Here is a 15,808-nt window from a genome sequence, read left to right as displayed (position 1 = left end):
GATGCCCCGAGCGCAACGACCGGTGCTACGGCCAAGGAGGAGGAAGAGGTGAAGGACGATGGGACGACCGAAGCCCTTGACAGGAGTGGCGTGACCGTCCTCGCGAGGATCGCCCGCAGGGCAACGCAGGCCTTCCTCCTCTGCCGCCACCGCCAAGAAGGAATGACGACCACCACTAGGACGAGGGGGCTGGGGGCTTCCAGGAGCCACGTGCTATCGCTTGCATCCTGGGCGGTGCCCAGGCCCCAGCCTTTCAGCGCATCTTCAAGCAGTTTGCTCGCGAGGTGAATGCAATCCTCCCCAAGCTCAAGGCCACGCGCCCTCTCAGGTGTTCCACGTGCACCATCACTTTCAGCTCAGCGGATCAACTCAAGTGTGCGTCTACGGCTGATATCCTCCCAATGCTCTGTTCCCCAATCATCAGCAACGTGCAAGTTACCAGGACTCTCAGCGATGGTGGTGTAGGACTCAACGTTCTGTCCGTCGAGACCTTCAACAACCTTCAAGTGCCCTATGACCAATTTCAGCCAACCAAGCCTTTCTCAGGAGTTACTGATGGCTCCACTACTCCAATAGGGCAGGTTCGCCTCCCTGTCACTTTCGGACAGCGCAAGGACTACCGCACAGAGCTCATCGACTTTGACGTTGCCCACATTCGCCTGCCATACAATGCCATCCTCGGGTATCCGACCCTGGCCAAGTTCATGGCGGTAACTCACCATGGTTACAATGTCTTCAAGATGCTGGGAAGCGGCGGAATCATCACAGTCCCCTACAAAGAGAAGGATGCGGTGTGCTCCCTTGAGTGCGCCTTCCAAGCTGCATCAATCGAGGACCCAGAAAACAGGAGCGAGAACCCTCCCGAGGCAGTTCCCAAGAAGAAGAAGACATCACCCAGCTCAAGGCCTCAGGAGGTTGGAATCTCCGGAGGTGTCGCATCAGAATCCGTGCCCGTGCAAGGGGCGCCTCCCTCCATCGCATAGGAAGGCGCGCCCGGCGCCCTCCTCGGGCAGGGCTCGGGGGCTCTCTTTTGGAGGGCCTCAGACTTTGCCAAGATCACGAGGGAGGCGCTCGGGCACCACTTGGAGGTGTGCTTCGCAGCATGTTTCCCTCAGGAAGGCATGGGCCAAGGAAGGCCCAACCCTGAGGAGTTCATCACCAAGGCCACTCAGGAGCTTCAAGAATCAAGAGTCATACGCGGCGATCGCCGCCTACCTGGCGTAGCTCCCCATCTAGGCGAGGATGGCGGGCTGCGCATCTACATCGACTACCCAGGGCTCAGCCGAGCCGCGTCTTAGGAGCGCCTCTGGCCTTCACGCGTGGGACGCTGCGATGGTCCACCGCACAACTACGTTTGCATGCCTTTCAGTCTGCCGAACACGGCTGCCACCCACCAGCGTCATTTGCGGAGCATTTTGGCAGCTCAGGAGGCCAGGCACCATGCAGTCCTGGCGGAGATGGAGATGGTCCTCGAGGAACCACCTGGACCCCCAGAGCCTCCCGAGGCTCAGGGCTCCGGTGGCTCGTGAGGGTCGGTCCCTTCACCGCAGACCTTCAACTACTCCAACACCCCCTCTACAACTGTACCAGGTGACATCTTTCGAGTTCATTTATGCTGGGAGCGCCCTCAGGGCTGCATCCACCCCAAGTCGTGTGGGTCTATCCCTGTGGCATGTATCCCTTTTGCGTATATCTTTAGTTTACCTTGCTGAGGGCGCCCCTCGGGCTGCATCATCCCTAAGCCGCTTGGACCTGACCCAGTGGCATGTATCCTTCCTGCATTATCTGATCTGATTTGCCTTTCATGCCTAACCTACCTATGATAATCGCCTGCCCGATTGACACGTACTTTTGGAGCCGCTCACACTGGCACGGCGCTTGTGCATGGGTCCGTCCCTGCAACATTGGCAAATCTGAGTGGTCGAGCTCGAGACCGCGGCAGCCCCGCAAGCGCCACCTCACCAGGCCCTCAGTGCCCTCACCACTCTCTCGGACCAACCAATGGCCAGCCGACAATCATAATGGCAACCCGTTCTTTTCTCGTGTTGGTTTACAGGGACTTCATGAGGCCTAAAACGGGAGGCATTGCGAGATCTCTTTCTCTCTTGCCCGCAGGATCTGCTTGCGTGTTAAAAGGGGGGCTCCTAAGAATCGCGACTCAGGAGCTCTTACTGGCTCTCCAGCCCTCACCCCTGGCCTTCTCCACGGCTTCGCGACCTGGCATACCAGCGGCGGCTGAGCTCGCTCGAAGGACGGGACCTGAGGATGTAGAGCACGAATGAGAGTGCGGGGAAGAGAGTGGAAGCTCGCGAAGGCCTAACCCAGCTACATCCCTGCTGTAGACACGCAAGACCGACGCCTCGCGAATGAACAACCCCATGCTCTCGAGATAAGTCTCCCCCCTGGAATAGCTGATTGACGCGACACAAAACCTCCACTTAATGCGGCTCTGTGACGGTGATGTTGCCTTCCGTTCTCACCTTTCAGCGGCTGCTTGAGCGCTAAAGGGGACCTCCTGAGCATCGCATCTCAGGGGCTCTTACTGGACCTCGGGCCGCTCACCTCCTGGCCATGTCCACGGCATCGCGACCTGGCATACCAGCGACGGCTGAAGCCTGCCTGGGGACCGAGACCTATTAGCATAGAGCACCAAGTCGTCGCGAGGTTAGAAAGGAGGAGCCGAGCCAGAACAGGACATGCATTTGCATCGTTTCATAATAAGGATAATATCAACAAAAGACATTGCGGACCCTTTAGATGCCCCCACGGGGTGTTTTCTCAATTCCTCGCAGGAAACAAAAGGTGCGAATCCTAAGGAGCCCTAACTACGGGTGCCTCTGCGGCTGGCGCCATCATCAACAGTGGGCCACAGGTGGCCGACGCCAACCCCATCCAGATCAGCCACGCCGGCGGCCTGACACAGCAGCCTTGCTCCGGGCACGACGTGAGCTTGGGGGCGTGTAGCTGTCGTCGCTAGTCTTCGGAGTCGCGAAGAGCTCGGGAGAGTCGCTGGACTCCCAAGCATCGCCACTGCTGCCAGAGGAGCCATTGGGGAAGCGAGTGGTAGTCCTAGCCCTTTCCACATCGATGTCCTGGCTACCCCCTCTGGGGCAGCACTCCAGCCGGCGGCCTTCTGTATCGAAGACCTTGAAGAGCATCAAGGAGGCGCCATCGTATTCGAAATGAATCACGAGGGCACCCCCTGTTTGGCAGACCCGGGTGATCTCGCCCCAGCCTCGGATCATGTAGACCTTGCCTGGAGCGACGACTTCAACTTCCGCTCCGGTCGCCGGGGTACCGCAGTCGGCGTGCTGCAGCCAAAGCTCGAGAGGCCCCCTCGGCGGCATCTCGAAGGTGGATAATGGAGTAAAGTGGATCCAGGAGCTTGGAGGCATCACAACATGGAGCACGAGCTCGCGAGAGGAGTCCGCGGCGTGGACTCCAGGAGCAACGGTGCGCACCTCCAAGGCTCATCGGCCTCGCTAGCAACGCGGGCGGTGTCGCTCACCATCCCTTTCTCCGAGGCCCTCGGCCCAGGAGTACAGGGGTAGCGGAAACCCAGGAAGCGGGCGCTCGTACCAAGGCCTCGACATCTCCGGCCTTGCAACCTCGTCACGACGGTCAGGGACCGGACGCTTCTTCAGCGGGAGCAGGTCGGGGACCTCCCGGGGTGCCTTTCCTTTCTCTTCGGATGAGAACCGGCGGATCGGTGCCATTGGCGGCAAGACGCAGGAGGAGCAATGAAGAAGAAGCAAGTGGAGCAAGAAGAGATGGACAACAGGGGCTCACGCCTCTCCGTACTAATAGTCCAGAGGAGGCCAACCATCGGCCTCCACGATCACAGGAAATCATGACTCTTTTTGCATGCAGCAGGGACTCATCAAATCGGGCAGTTACCGAGGTAGCATGGGGAAGCAGAGACGCCTACGTCCAATCAACCGCCACGCGGCGACCAAGGCCGCAGGCTATTGGGGCCCACGGCGCTCCGCACTTTCCATTTGGCTTCGCTGCTAAGCCAAGTCCGAGCGCGCCTTGGGCCCAGGGGCTACTGTCAGTGTTCTGGAACGGGGGTCCCTAGACTTGCCTGCCTGCGGCCTGCGGCGTGGCTCAAGCAGTGGCCCAATACGGCCCGTCTTCATCAACCTAAGCCCAAGACCCTCGCGAGGGGCCAAGCCTCACGGGGCAGATGACACAAGGCTCCCTCAGGGGCGGCCTCACCAGGCGGGCTCGCGAGGAGGCGGAGAGATCAAGGCAAGGAGTACCTCGCGAGGTGCTCGTGACGCAAGCCATGACGATCAAGACCAGGCGGGTGCCAGCCTGCGCAGTGTACTTGTTTCCTCTTTGGTGCAAAGGGGGCAAACGCAGGCGCGGAGTATCGAGGCATCAGGCAAAGGTTTCCATATCGGTACAATGAGACCAAGACCAGCAGAGCGGCAGGACAGAGATCAGGGTGGAGCCCAAGACAGCGTCATCACCAGTGCCTTTGGCAGTCGAAGACCAACTTTAGTCAGGACAGCTTGTACTAGCTGCCCCCCTTCAAAATGGCCATTGTTGGCTCCCTTCCCACTCAATATTTGGGAAGAGGACTAGGGCATCTATATATAGATATAGCCACAAAAGTAGACGGCATCTGGATCTCACCTAGAGCCGACACAGACGGAGCAATTCCTCTCCAAGCACACCACCACAAGAACACCCCTCGCGAGGCTGTTCTTCCACTGTACTGTTCATCATCAGCCCCAGAGGCAATCCACCACACCATACACTGGATTAGGGTATTACACCACAACGGTGGCCGAACCAGTATAAACCTCGTGTCCCTTGTGTTGCTCATCGTGCTAGCTTAGAATCGCGGCGAGGTTTTGGGGCGTGGATTGGTACGGAGAAGATCTTTGTGCGCACCCCAGAGTTCGAACCTTAAGGGTTTTGCCGGAACTCGATATCTGACAGAGGATATTGATTAAGTTCCCAGTAGGACCCCTTTTCATTCAGTTTCTTTTTGAAGTCGATACCTTCTTTCCTAGGATTTTGTGAAGAACGGATTTCTTCAGAACATAACAAAGGGTTTGATGCCCTTTGAGAGACTTGAACATTCCTGTCCGGATAAGATCCTTCAACCTAGCATTTTCATTAGACACAGAACCATTTTCCTCGACAGAGAAGTTAGCATTCACAGAAGATTCAAAATTTGATTCAGCATTACTGTGTTCAGGGCACTTTAAGAAAGGTGGTACAAACACTTCAGGGTTCTCTTTGAGTTGTTGGGTGAGATGTGAATTTTCTCCGATCAAGTCATCATGAGCCTCTCTCAGCGACTCGAGTTCCTATTTCCTTTTCAAGTATCCTTAAGTCAATCTCTCATGGTCGGCCGACAAAAAATCATGACGATTTGACAGTTCTTTCGATCGTGACATGAGAGCGTAATGCTCTTCTGTGGATGACTGGTTTTTCTCCATTTCCTCAACCAACAACCCTTCAGATTTCCTGAGGGTTTTCTCAATTTTCTCAAGAGAGTTTTGTTGTACATTTGCAATTTTGATCTGTTTAGCATGGCCATCCTCATCCGGAGTATATTGATCACTTGAGTGAATCTTGTGATGTTTGGAGTATACCTTTTCTTTAGAAGCTTTGTCCATGAAGCAGTATGCAGGAGATTCATCGTCGCTTGAATGATTCCTGAAGAAGTATGATCCAGGGGTGAAGGCACATGCTATACCAGCCATGCCGGAGTCAGAATCCTCATCAGATTCATCAACTTCTTTGGAGTCAGATGACTCTTCTTCATCGGAGTCCATCTCCTTGCCGATGTATGCATTGGCCTTGCGAGAGGTATTCTTTGTGGTTGGAGGAGGAATTGGAGGGATTCCTTGAGGAATATCTTGACGAAGACTTTGAGGCAGAGCTCTTCTTGAAGAACTTCTTCGTTTTCTTCTCATCATCGGAGTCGTAGTTTTTGCTCTTGCATTTGCCTTGGTAGTTTCCTGAATCATATCTTCCACTGGCATGGACTTTAGCTTCCCAGAGAGGGCAGTCCAAAATGAAATGACATGGCTTTTTGCACTTGAAGGAGGTAATCTCCAGTAGGCTTTGATGAAGATTTTGAACAACCAGAGTTGTAGGACACTTTCTTTTGGAACTAGTTTTTCCTGTGAAGACACTGGAATCTTTTAATGATTAATATGAGATTTTTGCTGATCCTTTATGGGTCATCTGAATCTTCTTCGGCATTTCCTTCTGAGGAAGAATCAGCTACAGCCTTGAGAGCATGACCTTTGTGGTGACTTGATTCATAGAGATCTCTCTTCAATTCTTCTTGTTCCTCGTGGGTGTTTAGCCTTTCCATGATATCAGCAGAGTCGAGAACTTTGAAATCATCTAGTTCCCTTATCATCAGAACTAGTGTGTCGAATGAGCTGTCAAAATATTGGAGCAGTTTCTTTACAACCTCATGATCAGTGATGTCTTTGGCACTGAGACCTTGCACCTCTTTTGCAATGTCACTCAGATGATCGAAAGTTTGTTGGCAGCTTTCATTTCCTATTCGATTGAGCCGGTTGAACTTCGCCCGAAGAGTACCAATGCGAGTTTCTTCTGAGTTGAAACACCCTCAACTATCTTTTCGAGAATGTCCAACAATTCCTTTGCAGTTTCACACTGACGATAGCGAAGAAATTGAGCACAAGAGAGATGCCCACCAATTTCATCTTTCGCTTGAGCGTCCATCTAAACGACTTTCTTCTCGCAGTCAGTGGGTACTTGAGGCACTTCAATCATGTATCCATTGTGCACCATGTTCCACATATTGTCATCAATAGATCAAAGACGCATCTTCATCTTCTCCTTCCAGAAGGGATAGTCCGTCGCACCAAAGATGGGTATCTTGAGGTGCGACTTGTAGCTCACTGAAGACATACTTAAACTCCAAGGTGGTTATACCAAAATGAGCAGAGTCAAGGAGTACCTTACTCTGATACGAATTGTAGGAACGAAGTATGTCTACCAGAGGGGGTGAATGGGAGTTTAAATTTTTCCTTGGAAAAATCAAAACTCTCATAACCCAGCAGCGGAGCGAATGTAAATAGTGTACATTGAGCGAATATAAACTAACGAATGGAAACTAGAAGCATGCATTGAGACAAATCACATGATAGAAACAGTTCAAATGTGAAGAGGAGAAGCCGAGGTAACCTGTGATGCTCGATGGCGACAAGGGATTTGTTCGACCAGTTCGCCCTTCTGCACAAGGACTACGTCTGGTTGGAGGAGTTCTGATTTAACACAGAAGATAAATTCTCTTCACCCTATTCTCCTTGACAATTGGTTCGTCCGCCTATGCCGATCACTCGTGGTAGATACTTGAGGTGATCTCCGAACCTTTACAGACTTCTTCTTCGAGAACCACAATTACTCTTGGTCTTTGAAGAAATTGGCACCTAACCATCTATAGAGTTTGCAGCTCTCAAGAGTAACAAGAGGAGTATACTGGACCTAGATTCGAGTGATGCTGATGTCAGGACCCCGACTCGATGTCACATCGATCTAGCCGGTAACACTTCATATCACTTTGTGGCCTCACGCACGGTGCTCCCACGGGTGTCGCCTTACCTTTGCCCGGGACCGTTTGCGCCTTTTGGCTCACGTATATGATAGTGTCGCTAGCATCCATATGATAAAGAGCCCGGGCTGACATGACTAGTTGTAAACCCAAAGTGGCACAGACTTACAGGGACAGGCATCCATGACCCAGCTTCGAACGTGTCGGTCATCAGCAAGTGGGTCCGGGCTGTAGCACTGGGCTAGCAGGACTCCGGTAAACCGGGCTGTAGCGGGCTAACAGGACTCCGGTACTCAAAGCGTGACATTTCCCCGAAGGGACAGACACAGGAACGAAGAAGGACACATGCCGGCCAGCCTAAGTGTTCCAGAGCAGTAGCAAGCTACCATGGCTCAGCGGTAACACTAGGAGACATTTCCCGGTAAGAGAGGCTACTAAAGATAAACAACTAGATAGTCAGATCCCACACATACCAAGCATTTCAATCATACACACAATATGCTCGATATGTGCAAATACAACGAAGCATCACAACATGACTCTACGACACAAGTACTTTATTTAAGGCTCAGGGAGCCATACATAACATACACAAAGGTACGGGTCTCACGACCCAACATACAAGTCATACAGTCATACAAACCAGCAGCGGAAGTAACTTGTCTGAGTACAGACAACTAGTAAAATAAAAGAGGCTTGGAAAGCCTAGCTATACTACGTGGTCCTTCACAAGCTCAGGGTCACCACCTGGGTCTTTAGCCTACTCGTTGATGTCAACGTCTACATAGAACCCATCAGAAGGGGTTGCAGCGTCTTCTGTAAAAATGTAGATTATAGCAACATGAGTACAAAGGTACTCAGCAAGACTTACATCAGATCCTACATACATGCATAGTATCAAGAAGGGTTGGTGGAGTTATTGCAGCAAGCCAGCTTTGACTCTTGGCTAGGCTATCCTACGATACTCCAACTTGAAATGGTTTTGCGCACACGAGTCCACTACTCACCACTTCAATACACTACCGAGGATCCACCTCCGTCTTCCTACGGAAGAGCCATCCTCGGCACTCACACTTATCTTGAGGCTTTTAGTAGTTTCCATTTACTTGTCTATGAACTGTATAGGCAACCAAGTAGTCCTTTACCGCGGACGCGGCTATTCGAATAGATCATGTTAACCCTGCAGGGGTGTACTTCTTCATACATGTTTCCACCACTTAGCGTCTGCACACGACATGTGCTCGGCAGACTTCAAGCGAAAGCCGACGTGGGTGTAGACCACGACCTACCTAAACACCTAAGCCTCTAGTCCAGGTTTATCGCCTATTCAGGTTCCATCCGCAGGGAGTCCGGCCGAGGTTTCCCATACGGCCCCGAACGATGTGAACAGGGTTCCCGAGATACCTAACGGGTATTCGGTACACCCGGCCACGTACCTACCGCATCACAGCCCACCCCTACGGTCAGCGCTGTCCACGGCCTCCAGTAGGCTACAAACACCAGAAACTACTTGCAACTCCTGGACAGAGAGCTAGGGTGAATAAGAAGTCGAGCGGGGTCATATTTCAGGGCCCAATGCATGGTAGTAGCTGTATCTTAAATCACATATACAGATCTCAGTGCTTAAGGTCGGCTTCAATGAAACAACCCACCATGTACTCCTACATGGCCTCTCATCGATACCTTTACCAAATCGTGTTCACCACACCACTCTCATTACCGACATAATCATTTCACTCTAGCCCATCACCCAGATGAACCAGACCTGACACGACTCTAAGCATAGCAGGCATAGCAAGGTAGGAACAACACATACATATGGCTCAATCAACTCCTACACATGCTAGTGGGTTTCATCTAGTTACTGTGGCAATGACAGGTCATGCAGAGGAAATGGGTTCAACTACCGTAGCACACAGCAGTTTGAAACGCGTTGTCTTAATGCAGTAAAAGAGAGCAGGAGCGAGAACATGGGATTGTATCGATATGATCAAATGGTTGGTTGCTTGCCTGATGGTTCGATGCACTGATACGGTTCTTCGTTAGGGTAATCACGGTACTCCTCGGAGGCAGAACCTGTCGCAAAGGACATCGATACACAAGCATCACCAAACAATGTGCAACAATATGATGCATGCATGAAACATGGCAATATGAGTGTGTTGGGCTAATGCAACTAAAACCAGAGGGGTTTGAACAAATTTGAATCAAAGATTCAAATTTCAAACTCAAACATGGCTCTTTAAAGTGCTTTTCCTTGTTCTGCTTGAAACATCAATTTAACTTGTTTGATCATGCATGAAAATAGTACAGATGGATAGATTGGATTTTTCTGATCATTTTTCATATATAATTTGTCCAATTTGGAGTTACAGAATAAAAGTTATGAATTTTTGAAGTTTAAATAATATTCTGGAATTTCCTGATTTAAATTAAATCCAGAAATTATAATTATTGCGCCAGCATGACGTCAGCATGACGTCAGTGGTCAACTGCGGCTGGCTGAAGTCAAACCTGACGTGTGGGGCCCACACGTCAGTGACAGGGGGGGTTAAACAGGGTTAATTTAATCCTAATTACTAATTAGTGGCGCTGGGGCCCACTAGTCAGTGTCAGGGGGGGGTTGACTAACGGTAATTAGTACTAACTAACCACCTGTCCGACAGGGCCCACGCGTCAGTGACCCTGGGGGGGTCAAACCTCAGGTCGGACAGGTCAAACCCGCCGGCGGTTAGTCGCCGGCGAGGTCCGCGGCGTGCAGGGGCCTCGGGTTTCCTCTGTGGTGCTCCAAACGGCGTGCGGCTAGGTGCGTTGGATAGCTAGCTCGACGGCGCGTCGGACGGTGGCCGTGGCTGGCCCTGGGGTGGCCGGAGTCGACGGCGGCGAGCTCGGCTGCGGCTGCCGGAGTTCGGGTGCGGTCGGAATCGACGTTGCAGGGGGTTTGGGGAGGCGTTAGTGCGCGCTGCGTGCTCCTGGTGAGGTGGGGAGCACGATAGTGCGCTCGGTTGGGTGCTACGGTGACCGTGGCCACGACGGCGACATCGCCGGCGGCGTGGAGCTCTCGGCCAAGGTGGGGCTAGGGCCTAGAGGTCGAAAGAGACCAGGGGAGAAGGGGGAAACGATCCGGGGGCTCACCGCGGAGCTGCAGGGATGGTTAGCGGGCTCGGGGACGCGCTGGAGACGGCGAATTCGACGGCGACGATGGTCGGAGCCCGAAGAGGGGAACGGCGACGTGGCGGCGATGCAGGGCTTCCGGGGAGCTGTGGAGCGGTGGGGAGGAAGAGGGGGTCGTGGCGGAGCTTCTGAGCTAGTCGGGGGAGCGAGGGGTGGCCGGAGACGGCTGCTGTGGCGAACGGCGGCGACGGTGGTGTTCGGCCGTGTGAGAGAGAGAGCGAGGGAGAGGAGGGGAGAGCCGGGGGAGAGTGAGAGAGAGCAGGGGGGAGGCGTGGCGTCGTCCAGGGCATCGAGGCGAGGAGGGGAGGGCAGGCAGGCAGGGAGAGAGGTGGCGTGGCGCGGTGGCGCGCGCGCGCGCCGGCCACACTCCCCTCCCTCTGTCGGGACGAAGACGACAGAGGAGGGAGGTGGGCTGGGCCGGCTGCTGGCTGGGCCGGCCAGCTGGCTGGGCCGCACAGTGGAGGAGCCCAGGTAAGCTCCTCCTGTTAATTATTTTCTGTTTTTCTAATTTCTGACATTTGTTTTGATTTAAATAATATATTAAATCATTTATTTAACTTATGCCAATTTTTGCAGGAGCTATATATATTATTCCAGAGCTCCTTTATAAATGGCATAATATTTGGACATATATTAATATATATAATAATATATTTCCAATGCAAATAATTATGCATTAATTCCAAATGCCCAAAATAAATACCTGTGAACTCTTAAAAATATTGGTTTGATTTTTATCTCTGTCCAATATTTTCAGAGAGCAACATGAGCATTTTCTTGGACCTTTTTGGAGAAATTTTTATTTGGATCATTTTCAAAAAGATTCTGAGGGTTTCACAGATCCCCATTTCAAGTTTCTGATGAAAGAGTAAACATGATGCAACACTCTAATGCATGGCTAACTAGGATGTGACAACTCACCCCCACTCAAAAGAATCTCGTCCCGAGATTTGGGTTCCTCCGGGAAGAAGGCGGGATACTCGAGTCGAAGACGATCCTCCCTTTCCCAAGTTGCTTCATCCTCAGAATGGTGCGACCATTGAACCTTGAGAAACTTGATATTATGACGTCGCGTGGTACGTTCGGCCTGATCGAGGATACGAATGGGGTACTCTCGATATGTAAGATTATCTTGGAGATCAAGCGTTTCGTGGTCCACTTCACGGATAGGATCCGAGAAGCAACGCCTGAGTTGAGAAACGTGGAAGACATCGTGAACTCTGGAGAGGTGCGGAGGTAGTTCCAACTGGTAGGCAACTTCTCCTCGTTTGGCAAGAATGCGAAAAGGTCCAATGTAACAAGGAGCCAATTTGCCTTTGATACCGAAACGATGGGTTCCCTTCAGAGGGGTGACCCGAAGATAAGCCTTCTCGTCAACCTCGAAAGTCATAGCCTTATGTTTTCGGTCATATTGACTCTTTTGACGAGATTGGGCTGTTTTCAACTTTTCACGAACGATACGAACTTGTTCTTCTGCTTCCTGAATCATATCCGGGCCAAAGAATTGTCTTTCCCCGGTCTCCGACCAGTTAAGGGGTGTTCGACATCGTCGTCCATAGAGAACTTCAAAAGGGGCTTTACCCAAGCTAGATTGATAGCTGTTGTTGTAAGCGAATTCGGCAAATGGAAGGCACTTCTCCCAGTCCATTCCGAATGAGATAACAGAGGCTCGAAGCATGTCTTCTAGAATCTGGTTGACGCGTTCCACTTGACCACTTGACTGAGGGTGGAAGGCGGTGCTAAAGGAGAGACGAGTTCCCATAGCATTTTGGAAACTTTCCCAAAATCGAGAGGTGAAAAGACTTCCTCGATCCGAGTTAATTTCCAAAGGAACACCATGGAGGGACACTATTCGGGAGATGTATAAGTCTGCCAGCTGACTAGCGGTTATACTCTCACGAACAGGTAAGAAATGGGCTACTTTGGAAAGACGATCGACCACGACGAAAATAGCATTATTCCCTCTCTTGGTCCTGGGAAAACCGGTAATGAAATCCATACCAATTTTATCCCATTTCCATTCAGGAATAGCTAAGGGTTGAAGGGTGCCAGCAGGCCGTTGATGCTCTGCTTTTACACGACGACAGACGTCGCAATTAGCAATATACTGAGCAATTTCTCTTTTCATCCTAGTCCACCAGAACCTCTGGCGTAGGTCCTGATACATCTTAGTACTACCGGGATGAATGGTGAGAGGAGATTCATGAGCCTCCTTAAGGATCAACTGCCGTAGATGCTGGTTCTTGGGAACCACTAGACGGTTCTCAAAGTACACAACACCATGATCATTTGTGGAGAAACAACTAGCACCTCCGCTAGCAATGTTCTCTTTGATTTTAGATATTCCCTTATCTCGCTTTTGGGCAGCGATGATTTGATCCGTAAGAGTAGGTTTTGCTACCAAGGTGGAAAGAAAACCTTGAGGAACAATGTGAAGGTTAAGCTTCCGAAATTCCTCATGGAGAAGCGGTTGACTTTGTTGTAACATCAGGTTGTTACAATAAGATTTACGACTTAGCGCATCAGCCATGACGTTGGCTTTCCCTGGGGTGTAGGTTATTCCTAAGTCGAAGTCTGTGATCAATTCAACCCAACGTCTCTGCCTGAGATTCAAATCCGGTTGGGTGAAAATGTACTTCAGACTTTGGTGATCAGTGAATATTTCGCAACGATTACCGAGGAGGTAATGTCGCCAGGTCTTAAGTGCATAGACTACGGCTGCAAGCTCTAGATCATGAGTAGGATAATTCTCCTCATGTGGGTGCAATTGCCGTGAAGCGTAAGCAATTACGTGTCGATCTTGCATAAGAATGCAACCTAGTCCTTGTCGCGAGGCGTCGCAGTAGATAACAAAGTCCTTGGAGAAGTCTGGCGGTACCAGCACGGGAGCAGAGGTCAGGCGTCTTTTCAGTTCCTGAAAGCTGTGCTCACATTGTGGAGTCCATTCGAACTTTTTATCTTTCTTGAGGAGTTCGGTTAGAGGTTTAGCAACTTTGGAGAAGTTCTCGACAAAGCGACGACAATAGCTCGCTAAGCCTAGAAAACTCCGAACTTGCTTGACCGATTCAGGTGGAGTCCAATTAAGGACGGCTTGAACTCGCTCAGGGTTAACAGCAATACCTTTACCAGATATTACATGACCCAGATAGGTCACTTCTGACAACCAGAATTCACATTTAGAAAATTTGGCATAAAGGCGATGCTCTCGAAGTTTCTTCAACACTAGCCTTAAATGTTCGGCATGTTCTTCCTCGTTCTTGGAGTAGATGAGTATATCATCGAGATAAACTACGACGAATTTATCCAAATACTCCATGAAGATTGAGTTCATTAACCGAGAAAAGGTGGCTGGAGCGTTGGTTAAACCGAAGGACATGACGGTGTACTCGTATTGGCCATAACGAGTAACAAAGGCCGTTTTAGGAATGTCCCCGTTTCTGATTTTTATTTGATGGTAGCCCAACCTCAAATCCATCTTGGAGAAGACTGAGGATCCAGCGAGCTGATCGTACAGGTCGTTGATCCTGGGAAGTGGATATTTGTTCTTGATTGTGACCAAATTGACAGGTCGGTAATCTACAACCATCCGGTCCGTACCATCCTTCTTCTTAACGAATAGGACGGGGCAAGCCCACGGAGATGAGCTAGGTCGGATGAAACCCTTTTTCAAGGATTCATCGAGTTGTTTCTTAAGCTCGGCTAGTTCTAGTGGTGCCATCTTATAAGGTCTTCTAGCAATCGGAACGGTTCCGGGGATGAGGTCGATTACGAACTCAACATCCCTGTCAGGTGGAACACCTGGCAATTCCTCTGGGAAGACATCCGGGAAGTCACAGACTACCGGCACGTCCTCAAGGTCTGGCAGAGGGCTGGCGTTAAGAGAATATAATTGTCGCTTGGCTATTCGGGTCAAGACATTGACTATCTTCCCCGAAGGATGGGTGAGTTGAACAGTCCTAGAGAAGCAATCAATTTTGGCTTGATGAGCTGACATCCAGTCCATACCCAAAATGATATTAATATCTGAAGATTTAAGGGCTATCAAAGATGCAAGGAAAACAAGTCTGTCGACTTGGATTTCATTTCCAAAACTTACCCTAGAGGTCTGCCATCTAGACCCGGGAGTAGAAATTTCCATAGTGGATGGCATGTCACAGAATGCAACGTTATGCAAACGAGCATAATTTTCGGATATAAAAGAATGAGAGGCTCCTGTATCGAAAAGAACAGATGCCGGGTGGCAATTAACAAGAAGCGTACCGAGAACGACGTTGGGATCCTCTTGAGCTTCTTCGGCAGAGATACAGTTGACATGGCCACGTGAAGCGGTGACCGGCTTGGCGTGGAATATTTTTCCTGTCGGCTTGCCACGGCCAACAGCTTTAGCAGATTGGTTGGGGTTGGTCTGGGGACACTCACGCATATAGTGACCAGATTCCCCACATTTGAAACAAGTCACGGAACTGGTACGTGGAGGAGCATTATTGGTTGGACCCCCATAGGGCTTGGCTGGAGCAGACTGTTGAACGGGGCGAGGCGCCTGGAAAGATGGCCTCGGTGTGAACCTGGGTGGCAGGGCGGTGTTGGGCACCCACACGCGGCGCTTCTGAGGACCAGCACCGGATGAGGAACCCATGTCACGGCCATGCTTGCGTGTTGCGTCATAGTCAGTCTGACCAGTTTCAGCACTGATGGCTTTGTTGACAAGTTTCTGAAAAGATGTGCACTCATGCAGACGGAGATCGCGGCGAAGCTCGGGACTAAGGCCCTTACGGAACCTTGCTTGCTTCTTGGCGTCAGTAGACACTTCCTCAGTTGCATATCGGGCGAGATTACCAAACTCCCTGCTATAGGCATCCACAGAAAGTCGGCCTTGGGTGAAACTGCAAAATTCTTCACGTTTACGGTCCATGAGACCCTCCGGAATGTGATGTTCACGGAAAGCCTCGCTGAACTCAGCCCAAGTAGTGACATGGCCCGCTGGGCGCATAGCTCCATAATTCTCCCACCATAGACTGGCGGGGCCTTCAAGATGATATGCAGCAAAGGTGACCTTGTCAGCCTCCGCTACCAGCGCGG

The sequence above is a fragment of the Triticum aestivum genome, chromosome 1B, assembly GCF_018294505.1.
Source record: "Triticum aestivum cultivar Chinese Spring chromosome 1B, IWGSC CS RefSeq v2.1, whole genome shotgun sequence".
NCBI classification, from domain to species: Eukaryota; Viridiplantae; Streptophyta; class Magnoliopsida; order Poales; family Poaceae; genus Triticum; species Triticum aestivum.
The sequence above is the reverse complement of the archived record's forward strand: the minus strand, read 5'-3'. Positions refer to the sequence as shown.